The 9923-nt window shown below is 51.7% G+C and overlaps 1 protein-coding gene across 1 annotated transcript in view; it reads right to left on the reverse strand.

The window, feature by feature from the left end:
- FAT2 (FAT atypical cadherin 2) overlaps positions 1-9189 on the reverse strand; it is an 83845-nt gene extending 74656 nt beyond the window's left edge. The window contains exon 1 of the mRNA XM_040498179.1: positions 9021-9189. The gene's annotated coding sequence lies outside the window, so the exon portion shown is untranslated. The remainder of the gene's footprint in view (positions 1-9020) is intronic.
- Positions 9190-9923: the final 734 nt, after the last annotated feature.

The raw sequence follows: 9923 nt of genomic DNA on the forward strand, positions 1-9923 counted from the left end.
TAGGGGCACCAAAGGGTTAGGGATATGTGTGAGCATCAAGGTGCGTGCTGAGATGCTAAGCAGCCTCTGCTGGCGGGCTCCTGGCCAAGCTTTGGAGTTCCCCACTCCAGCCCCCTGGGCTCCGTCCACACCGATTCCACTTTCCCCTCTTCCCTGTGACTCGCGCTCCACTCAGCCATGGCAGACACGGAACAGAGTCACTGGGCCCACTGTCTTCTCACAGGACAGGACTGGCCATTGAATTGAACCAGTGGTTCCCACCATTGGAAATTCCCTAAGGGGGTGGAGGTGGGGGTTACGTATTCCCAGCCCCACCCCAGATCTACTAAACAAAATCATTAGGGGTGGGGCCCAGGAATAGAGGTTTAACGAGTTCCCGGGGTGATTTTGGTGAGACTGGTGTTTGAGATCTGCTGAACAAGGTCACCTCTTCTTTTAGGATCTTGTGTTTTACCACGCCTCCTTTCAAAGTGGATAGCCCACAGGTGGCCCTCTCCTAGGCCCCAGTGGAGAGGGGTGGAGAAGAGCGGAAAAGACCGCAAGCTCATAAGAAGTGCTTCGCAAATGCCAGTGTGTGAAAAATCACAGCCACATCTCAAGGAGTCTGATTGAGTAGGGCTGAGGTGGGCTGGGGGTACACGCTTTCCCCTGTAGGTGGTCTGCTGACCACACTGGGGGGAAGACTGGCCCTCAGGCAAAGCAGACACAAAGCCATCTCTAGAGTCAAATGCAAGAGCAGACCGGGGACGGAAAGCAACAGGTCTGATTCCCGCGTCTGACTTTCACCTGAGAGCCTCTGAATCTGCAAACCTGTCTGTGCCCCCAGCACCTCAGACCCTGGAGGCAAATATTTATCATCCTGTGGTCAGGTCTATCCATCTCTTGAGTAGAGACTCAATCCCTCAACCCCATGAACCATGTTCTACTTGCAGTAAATTGAGCTAAGCTTCAAAATAAAAGGGTTCGAGGGGCACCTGGGTGGCTTAGTCGGTTAGGCCACCGACTTCGGCTCAGGTCATGATCTCACGGTTCGTGGGTTCGAGTCCCGTATCGGGCTCCGTGCTGACATCTCAGAGCCTAGAGCCTGCTTCGGATTCCGTGTCTCCCTCTCTCTGTCTCCCCCCCACCCCCATTTGTGCTCTGTCTCTCTCTCTCAAAAATAAATAAACATTTAAAAAACTAAAAAATAAATAACAGGGTTCGATACACATACATATACCTCATGACCCAGCAATCTTCTTAGGGGACACAACGGAAGTATATTCACCAAAAGACTCAGGCAGATTGCTCCGAGAAGCACCATTATAATAGCCCTACATTAGAAATAACCTGAATGTCCATCAAGAGCAGAATGGATAAGTAAACTGTAGAATGGTCATATAAGGGAATACTATGTATCAGGGGAAATGAAGTATTGTTCTGGGCAACAATACAGATGAATCCCACTCACATACTGCGGACCAAAAGCAGCCATATGCAAAAGAGTCCGTACTGTACTCTTCCAACTATATAACGTTTAAAAACAGGCAAACTTATCTGTGGATTACAGTAAGATAAAGTTCCCCTGTGAGGGGGTTAGTGACTGGAAGGGGCACAAAAGAGGTTTCTGGAATGGTGGTAATGTTCTGTTTCTTCATCTGGGAACCGGTTAGTTTCTGGAAAATTCATTGGGCCATACGCTTAGGATTTGTGCATTTCTCGTATGCCTATGACACTTCATTAAAACAGTGTTCTAAAAATGCCAGTAAAGGGCTTCAAAGAGCTTTTAATAAAAGGGAAGACATTGAAATAATAAAAGCATTCTGGCTATGGCACATTGCACGGGATTTCATCGCTATGGGATCTTGGGTTCTTCCTGCCCCAGAAGCCAGGAAGGAGACAGTTGTCAGAAACCAAGAAGCACGGGAGCTGTGCCAGGGCATACCGGGACTGTGGAACACCAAGGTCTCAGCAGCTCCCTCTCCCACCCCCACCTGGCCCGCCCTCCGCTAACCGCAAGGGCAAGGCAAGCCCGCTTTCCACTGGGTTCCCAGGCTCAGCTGAGTCCCCATTCATTGGAGTTTACTTCACTCAGCATTTTTCTGTCCTCAGCGCAGTTTTCCGATCCCTTCTCTTGTTCGATCCCCTCAAAGACCCTATGAGGGAAGTCGAGACCCAGAGAGGGGGAGTCAAAAGATTTGGCCAAGGTCATACTGCCAGCAAGTGGCCCAGTCAGGACGCAAACACAAGGCTTCAGATACCAAATCCAATATTCCTTTGGCTACACCACAGAGGGGCTCTTCCCAGTAATAGCCCTGCTGACTATGTCTTCACTTAGTGAACATGCACCTGTCAGAGCCCGTCAACAACCCAACAGTATAAGTCCTATCATTGCGTCTCCATCTGATAAGTGAAAAACCTGAGGGTCAGAAAGTCCGAGAGCCTTGTCCAAGGTCAATGGCCAGTAAGATGGAACATGGATTGGAAAAGTAGCCTCTCCAAGTTGAGTCCGAGCTCTGAAACACTAGTTGAGTGGTTCCCAAAGCCAGCTGGACCTCACCGAGAGCTTGTAAAAACACAGATTCCCTGGTCCCACACCAGATCCCACATTCTGGTGCTAGACTCAGAATGGGGCTGCGGAATCTGTGTTTTTAAAAGCAGGCCTAGGCATTTTGGGAGCTCAGCCCTAAACGAGGCTGCCACTGAAGTATGACAGTAGAAACAAAACAACTTAAAGGTAAAGTTTAATCGACAACTTCCAAATTAACTCACCGAGCCTCTCTAATAATTAGGGCTCGCCTAATGATGATACACACTCCACAAGAAGGTATTTGACAACAGCCCAGCCGGCTGGATAATCACTACGTTTGTGTGTGTGAGGGGGTGGGTGTAGGGACTGGCGAGGAGCATCAGGAGGGCTCTGGGGGACGGCGGGGGAGGGGTGCACGGGTCGTGTCTGCTTTTGCTCTGGTTGCTGGTTATCACTGCTGTGAGCGCTTTGTAAAATTCGTCAAGTTGTAACTTACAATGGTTGATGCACCTTGCTCTTGAATGTTTATGAAAAGAAAAAAAAAAAAGAGTACAGAGACACTGTGTAGAGAATCTTCACAGAGTAGAGACTTATGCTAGGGATCTAATAGGGCTCTTCTAATTATATGCTTCCAAGAGTTTGAGATTCTAGGATTTGAATTTTCCAAAATGCTATGATGCTGCTGAATCGATTCTCCAGACTTCAGGAGACTCCAAATCTGTAATAGTAGCTAATGTTTAGTGAGCTTTTCATATGTCCTGGCTACTATGCTAAGAAGAGGCAGCAGCCCTACGAGGTAGATGGCATTATACACCCCTGCACCCTCAGAGAGGTGACGTTATGTGCCCAAGATCAGAGGCATAGACAGCGGGACAGGCTGAACTGGAGCGAGAGCACCCTGGCTCCAGAGCTCATGCACCCAACCGTGGTGCAGTGCTGATACCAAGCTCTGCCTCTTCCCCAGGCTAAGCTCCTGGGCATCTAAAACGATGCATTTTGTGCCACGTAGTCTTGCGTTTGCTGAGAGGACCCAGAGAGAGAAGGGTGCCGCAGGTACAGACAGCAGCTCTGACCTGGGACACGTGAGCACACGCACACGAACGTTGCCCCACTGCTGGCATGCACGGTCCTGCTCAGCTTGCTCCCAGACCAACTGCTGTGGGCGCCGGATCTGGCAAATGGAGAGTTCTCCATTGTGGGCTCCCAATTTTCCCAGCCAGGGGACAGGCAGGTGCCTCACAGGGGCCACTCCAGTCTCTGGGATGGAGCAAGACTCAGGAGTGGGAGAAGGGGAGGGATTTCTCTCTTCCCCAGGCTCTAAACTGGAACATGTTTAAGGCATCACCTCTTCCAGAAGGAGATGAGTTTTAGGAGATGCTTTGTTAATCAGCGGGAATATCAGGCATGTGCTTGCCCGAGGGGGAGACAACAAAATACTCCAATCCCCTTCCTCAAATTCCTGCTTTTCCCCACAGCCAAGGCACCCTTCAGCTGAACCTCCCTCAACACAGTCCTCCAATATTTACAAAATAAAAGCCATGCTGCTCTGATGATTTTCTGAAGTCCTTCTGTTTTAAACAAACAGATGAAAATATTTTCAGATGCAATTATATATCTGGGATCTGCTTCAAAATAATCTGATGGGGGAAGAGTTGGTGGAGGAAACACAATTCTTGAAGCTGGGCGATGTTTTTTTTTTTTAATTTCTTAAAATGTTTATTTTTGAGAGGGAGAGAGAGAGAATAAGTGGGGGAGGGGCAGAGACAGAGGGAGACACAGAATCCAAAGCAGGCTGTCAGCACAGAGCCTGATGTGGGGCTCGAACTCAAGGACTGTGAGATCATGACCTGAGCCGGAGTCAGACGCCCAACTGCCTGAGCCACCCAGTCATCCCAGTTTTTTTTTTTTAATCTTCTTTTGTATGTTTCTAGTTCCTCATTAAAAAAAAAATCATGTATAGGGGTACCTGGGTGGCTCAGTCAGTTAAGCGGCTGATTTTGGCTCAGGTCATGATCTCACAGTCCGTGGGTTTGAGTCCCACATTGGGCTCTGTGCTGACAGCTCAGAGCCTGGAGCCTGCTTCGGCTTCTGTCTCCCTCTCTCTCTGCCCCTCCCCCACTCACTCTCTGTCTCAAAAATAAACGTTGAAAAAAATGTTTTAAAAATCATGTATAAACTACATTGAAAAAAAAAGCCATACTCCTTGGCCTGTCACATAAGGCCTTTGATGACCTGGCCCCATCCTACCTCTCACTGCAGGTCTCCAAATGTTCTCCACCCAGCTGACGGTTTCCTGCACACCCTGGCCGCACCTTGACACATGCTGCTTTCTCTTTGTGAATTGCCTTTCCTACTTTTGGTTTCTTATTTAAGCCTTATTCAGACTGATGTGCAGTGCCACCTCCTCCAAGAAGGCTTCCTTCATTGGCTCTGTAACTAGGCTGACTATCACTCCTCTGGGCCCTCATTCCAGTCTGAGTTTGCCTCTATTTTGCTACCCACCTCGAGGTATTAAACCGTCCATTTATGGGCCTGCTGCCACCAACGGTGAATCTCTGGGGACCTAGCACATCGTAAGTGCCCATTAAGTGTACTGAACTAAGTGGGGAGGGAAAAGGAGCCGTGTGACTGAAAGGAAGTGGCTTAGCTTTCCTGAGTGTCTCTTGTCAACAGCAAGGGAAGCACAGCAGACTAGAAGGTGCACGTGACAACCTGGCGACAGGCGTGTGGAGGGGTCGGTCAATGAGAGCTCTCTTCTCCATGCTTAAATCCCATGCTCAGAAATGACTCCCCGTTGGGGCGCCTGGGTGGCTCAGTCAGTTGAGCCTCCGACTTCGGTCCAGGTCATGAGTTCGAGCCCCTCATCGGGTTCTCTGCTGTCAGCGTGGAGCCCACTTTGTATCCTCTGTCTCCCCCTCTCTCTCTGCCCCTCCCCATCTCAAAAATAAAACATTAGAAAGAAGAAAGAAAGAAAGAAAGAAAGGAAGGAAGGAAGGAAGGAAGGAAGGAAGGAAGGAAGGAAGAAAGAAAGAAAGAAAGAAAGAAAGAAAGAAAGAAAGAAAGAAAGAAAGAAATGGATCCATTTCGGCTGCCCAATGACCCAGGACACCATTACAGACTGGTGACTTTAGGTGAATGTTTAAAATCAATGGTTCCCTCTGTAAAATGGGACCACCGATTCTTGGAGACTTCAGGGAAGTCCTCAGGACCCTTCTAGTTGTACAGTCACAGGCACCTGCCAGCTCGTTGGCGATAGTGACAGAGCAGTGTGCGGGCAGGAACGTGTGCATGTGCGTGTGGGGGTGTGTGTGCTGGTGGGTGATGGGAAAGGGGTCTGACTGATGAGGTTTATGTCCCCTGTCCCCTGAAAGGCAACTTGCAGTCTAGCGGTCAACTTGGTTGTTGGTCCCAAATTGCCTTCTGGGGACGTGGGGATGATTCACCAGCCTCCTAGACTGACGACCCGCATGGGAAGCAATACCTTCTGAACCGGACTTGGCAGAGAGGCAGAGGAGAGTGAAAAGGCCTGTGTCGTAGTCCTGCCTTCCCCGCTCGCTTGCTGTGTGACGTCAGCCAAGTTCTCAGCCTTCTCTGGTGAGGCTGCAGGGGCTCCATCTGTCTGATTCAATCCTCTCTAGGGATCTTTCCGCTCCTTACTCTTAGTTATCTGTGGCTGGGTCCGGCTAATCCTCCGTCCCTCTAAGTGACCGTTCTCCTCTATGAATTAGAAATGAAGAGTCATTAGCTCTCTCAGCAGATATGTGATGAGCTTCTCGGATTGGCCAGGCACCGTGCTAGACGCGGATGCCAGAGCAGTGAGCAACCCTTAGTAGGAGCCAGGAGCAGGAGACAAAAACACAAATAACTAATAACCACAACAGTGACTTGTCTTACGAAGGAGTACTTCAGGGTCCTGTGAGATGGCGTCCGCCCAAGGGAAGCACAGGGAGCTGAGTAATTGATGACCACGAACGTAACCAATAAGGCCCTGTGCACTACACGCGTGACCTCATTCAAATGTCACCTCAATCGCTGAGAAAAGGACTGTCATTCATCCTATTTTTCAAATAAGGAGACTGAGGTTTAGAGGAGTTGAGGCCCCAGGTCACATAACTAAAAATACCCAGGATTTGGACCCAGGCTTTTCTTTGTAAGCCTGTCTAGAGACCCCCATTATAAACACAAGCATTAGGACCATTAGCCATAGAAACAGTAGCATTGAGATTGTGGGCCAGCTCAGCAGGTGCTGGGGACCCAGGAAGCATGGGAAACTTCCGGAGGCTCTGTCCCATCCAATTTGGAAGAAGCCCAAAGGGCAGGGCCCATCCAGGGGGTACAAAGGTCCCTAATTGTGCCAATACCATTGCCTGGTTTTCTTTCTTTCTTTCTTTTTTTTTTTTTTAAATGTTTAATGTTTATTTATTTCTGAGACAGACAGAGACAGAGCATGAGTGGGGGAGGAGCAGAGACAGAGAGAGGGAGACACAGAATGTGAAGCAGGCTCCAGGCTCTAAGCTGTCAGCACAGACCCCCATGTGGGGCTCAAACTCACAGACCGCGAGATCATGAACTGAGCCGAAGTCGGCCGTGCATCCGACCGAGCCACCCAGGTGCCCCTGCCCGGTTTCCTTTAAGACGCGGCCCTTGTCCGCATTCTCTCCTACCTACCTGGCCCCACCTGGCCACCAGCAATGCCAGCACCACAGCCTATCATGGGGCAGCTGGAAGGAGAACTTGTAGACCGGGGTGAGTTCATTTGTACCCAGGGAAGAAGGTGCAGGGAGCAGAGTACAGCGGCCCAACTCCCAGAGGACCGGTGTAGAGGGAGCCCGCCAACCCCTCCCCAGAGAAAGTACAGCCACAGCTGACATGTAGGGGTTGGAGAATGTCCGTGTCCTTCTGGGTCTGGTCCCCTGAGTCCTTAAGGAGACCCCCAAGCGTCATAGAATCAGAGGGGGGTTCCAGGGAGAACTTGACTCTCTCTAGCTCCTCTTCCATTTTACAGATGAGAAAACTGAAGCCTGGGGAGCCCCTGGCAGAGGGGGGTGTCACTGTTGCACTCTATCAGGCTAGCCAGCGTCATGCACATAGCATGTCCCTGCCACAGTGTAACCCGTGCTCCGTGGAGAGCCCTGGGGGAAACCTGAGCTTGCCCCTGCTTCCCCACCTGCAAAATAGCCAGTCCTTCCTGCTCTGCATGACCAACACGCTTCCTGGGGTGAATCAGTTAAGAATGGGTCATACACTAATCTAGCCACCTTTATTTTATGTGGAGGGAAATGGGCCCAGAGAGGTATGGAACTGTCTCAGGCCACACAGCCCGCTGAGTTACAGAAATTCAAATAGTGAAATTCTCTTTCCATCTTCCCTGCTTCAAAAGCCCACAATTTTCAAATGACCATGCACGCTCAGCCCAGTCCCTGAACACAGGAAGCACCCAGCAAACATCAACAGTAACAATGACTGAGAGTGGTGCTCCGCGTGCAGGGCACTGTTATTCCGCCCAGGCTCAGCTCCCCGTCTGTAAAAGGAGCCCTGTGCCTGCTTCTCGACCTCCCTCCTGTCTCCTGAGCCCAGGCGGCCAGCTCCAGAGCGTGGCTGGCGACAGAGGCGGCCCTCCTGAGCCCTCGGCAAACCCCAGAATACTCTGCTGTTCCCCGCATCCGGGCATACGGCACACCCTCTCTCCAGTGGAGGGCTGAACCCTGGCCTGGCATCTCTGTTCAGCGTTCCACTCGAGCTGTCCTGCCTCCAAAGATAGGCATCGGATTCCTGCTTCCCCCAAGACAGGGGAACAGAGCTGCCCCCACTCACCCCACCCCACCCCCGTGCTGCCTCTGGTGCCTCTTAGACCCACAGCCTTTCACAGCCCCTGGAGATGGTGAGCGCCCTCATTTTACAGCCAGGAGAAGCTGAGGTCTCGTCAGAGTGCCTCAAGAGTCACACAGAGGCCACGGCTGGCCAGGTTATCTGACTGTCCCTTAGATCCTCCCTCCCTCCTCCACACCAGGTGGCTTTGTCCATAATAGGACCCCTCTGCCTCCCTGGACACACACAAGAAGCCAGCACCTCTTGGCCCCCTGACCCCAGCACTTCCCCCTAAAACCACAGAGGAAAATGTCCCCACATGCCCCCGGAAGGCTCATCCCCTGAAAGCCCAAGCACAGACTTCCCATTCTTCCAAGGACATGAGTCCAACTTCCTAAGCCTGCAAATGTGACCTTGCTCCTCCATGAGATAAAAGTCCTAGCCTTGCCCGTTCCCCTGCCCCAATCCCCAGCCCCAAGGCTCGGGCTGGCTACATCTCTGGCTTGGATTCATTCAGTGTACCTAGGTGCCCCTGTCCTACCCCCACCGTGCCTGCCCCAGCCATCTCCTGGTCCCGTCTCACCTTCAAAGAGCCCCCAACCGGGGGCCCCCCCCGCCCCGCCCCCTGCTCTGGGACAGGGCACAAGAATGGATTCGCTTTGCAACCCCCTCCCCCAGCCTCCCACCCTCCAGCAGGCCTTACCTATGCCCTTCAGGCAGGGGAGGGTGCCCCGGGCTGGGCTGCTGGGCTGGAGCCCTTTCCCCAAGCACCAAGCTGACAGGCTTCGGAGGGAGGTGCAGAGACTCCGAGCAGGAAAGCCCCGCACGCACTCCCAAAGAGGCTGCTGAGAAAGTTGGAGTAGGTGTGTCCCAGCCCAGGAGGAGGAGGAGGAAAAAGGAGGTGGGAGAATTGAGGCGGATCATCCCCTCCTGCCAGCTCCCTGTCTCACGGAGAGGGAGGGAGGAAGCCAACTGGTTTGTGGCCCAGAACTCACAGTGGGGAATCGAGTCATGGAAAATGAGGGCTGGAAAGTTGCTGAGAAATCAGGCCCATTTCCACCTCCCTCCTCGGGCTTCCAGAAGGATAAACTGAGGCCCTAGGCAGGTAGTAGTCATGCAAGGACACACAGAGACCGTGAGGGGCCTGGGGAAGCTCTCAGCTAGTGCTCCCCACAGTCCTCCCTGACATGCAGCCCTGAGATCCCCCCAGCCTCCCAGGCCCGGTTCAAAACGCTAGCACTGCCACCCACGAGCTCAGTAACCTTGGGTGAGTTACTGAGTCTGAGCCTCAGTTTCCTTTTTTGAAAAGATGGGGATAATAATAACTCCTACCTCACGGGCTTGTTATGAGGATCAAAAAAAAAAAGATAAAGGTTAAATGGATGTCACTTAGCAGGAAAGCCTCCCATAAAAGGTAATTCTTCTTCTCACTGTGATTAGCTGTGAGTTTTTCCAGAAGCGACTTAACCTCCCCCAAGCTCCGGTTGCTCCATCTGTGAAATGGGGGTAAGAATAAACACCGGCTTCATAAGGTCGTGCAGATTCACGGGACGGATCATGCATGGAAAGTGCCAAGCCCAGTGTCTGCCTCTCGCTGGGAAGCAAG

Source organism: Herpailurus yagouaroundi, unplaced genomic scaffold (assembly GCF_014898765.1).
Source record: "Herpailurus yagouaroundi ecotype Mexico unplaced genomic scaffold, PumYag 29, whole genome shotgun sequence".
Taxonomy (NCBI): domain Eukaryota; kingdom Metazoa; phylum Chordata; class Mammalia; order Carnivora; family Felidae; genus Herpailurus; species Herpailurus yagouaroundi.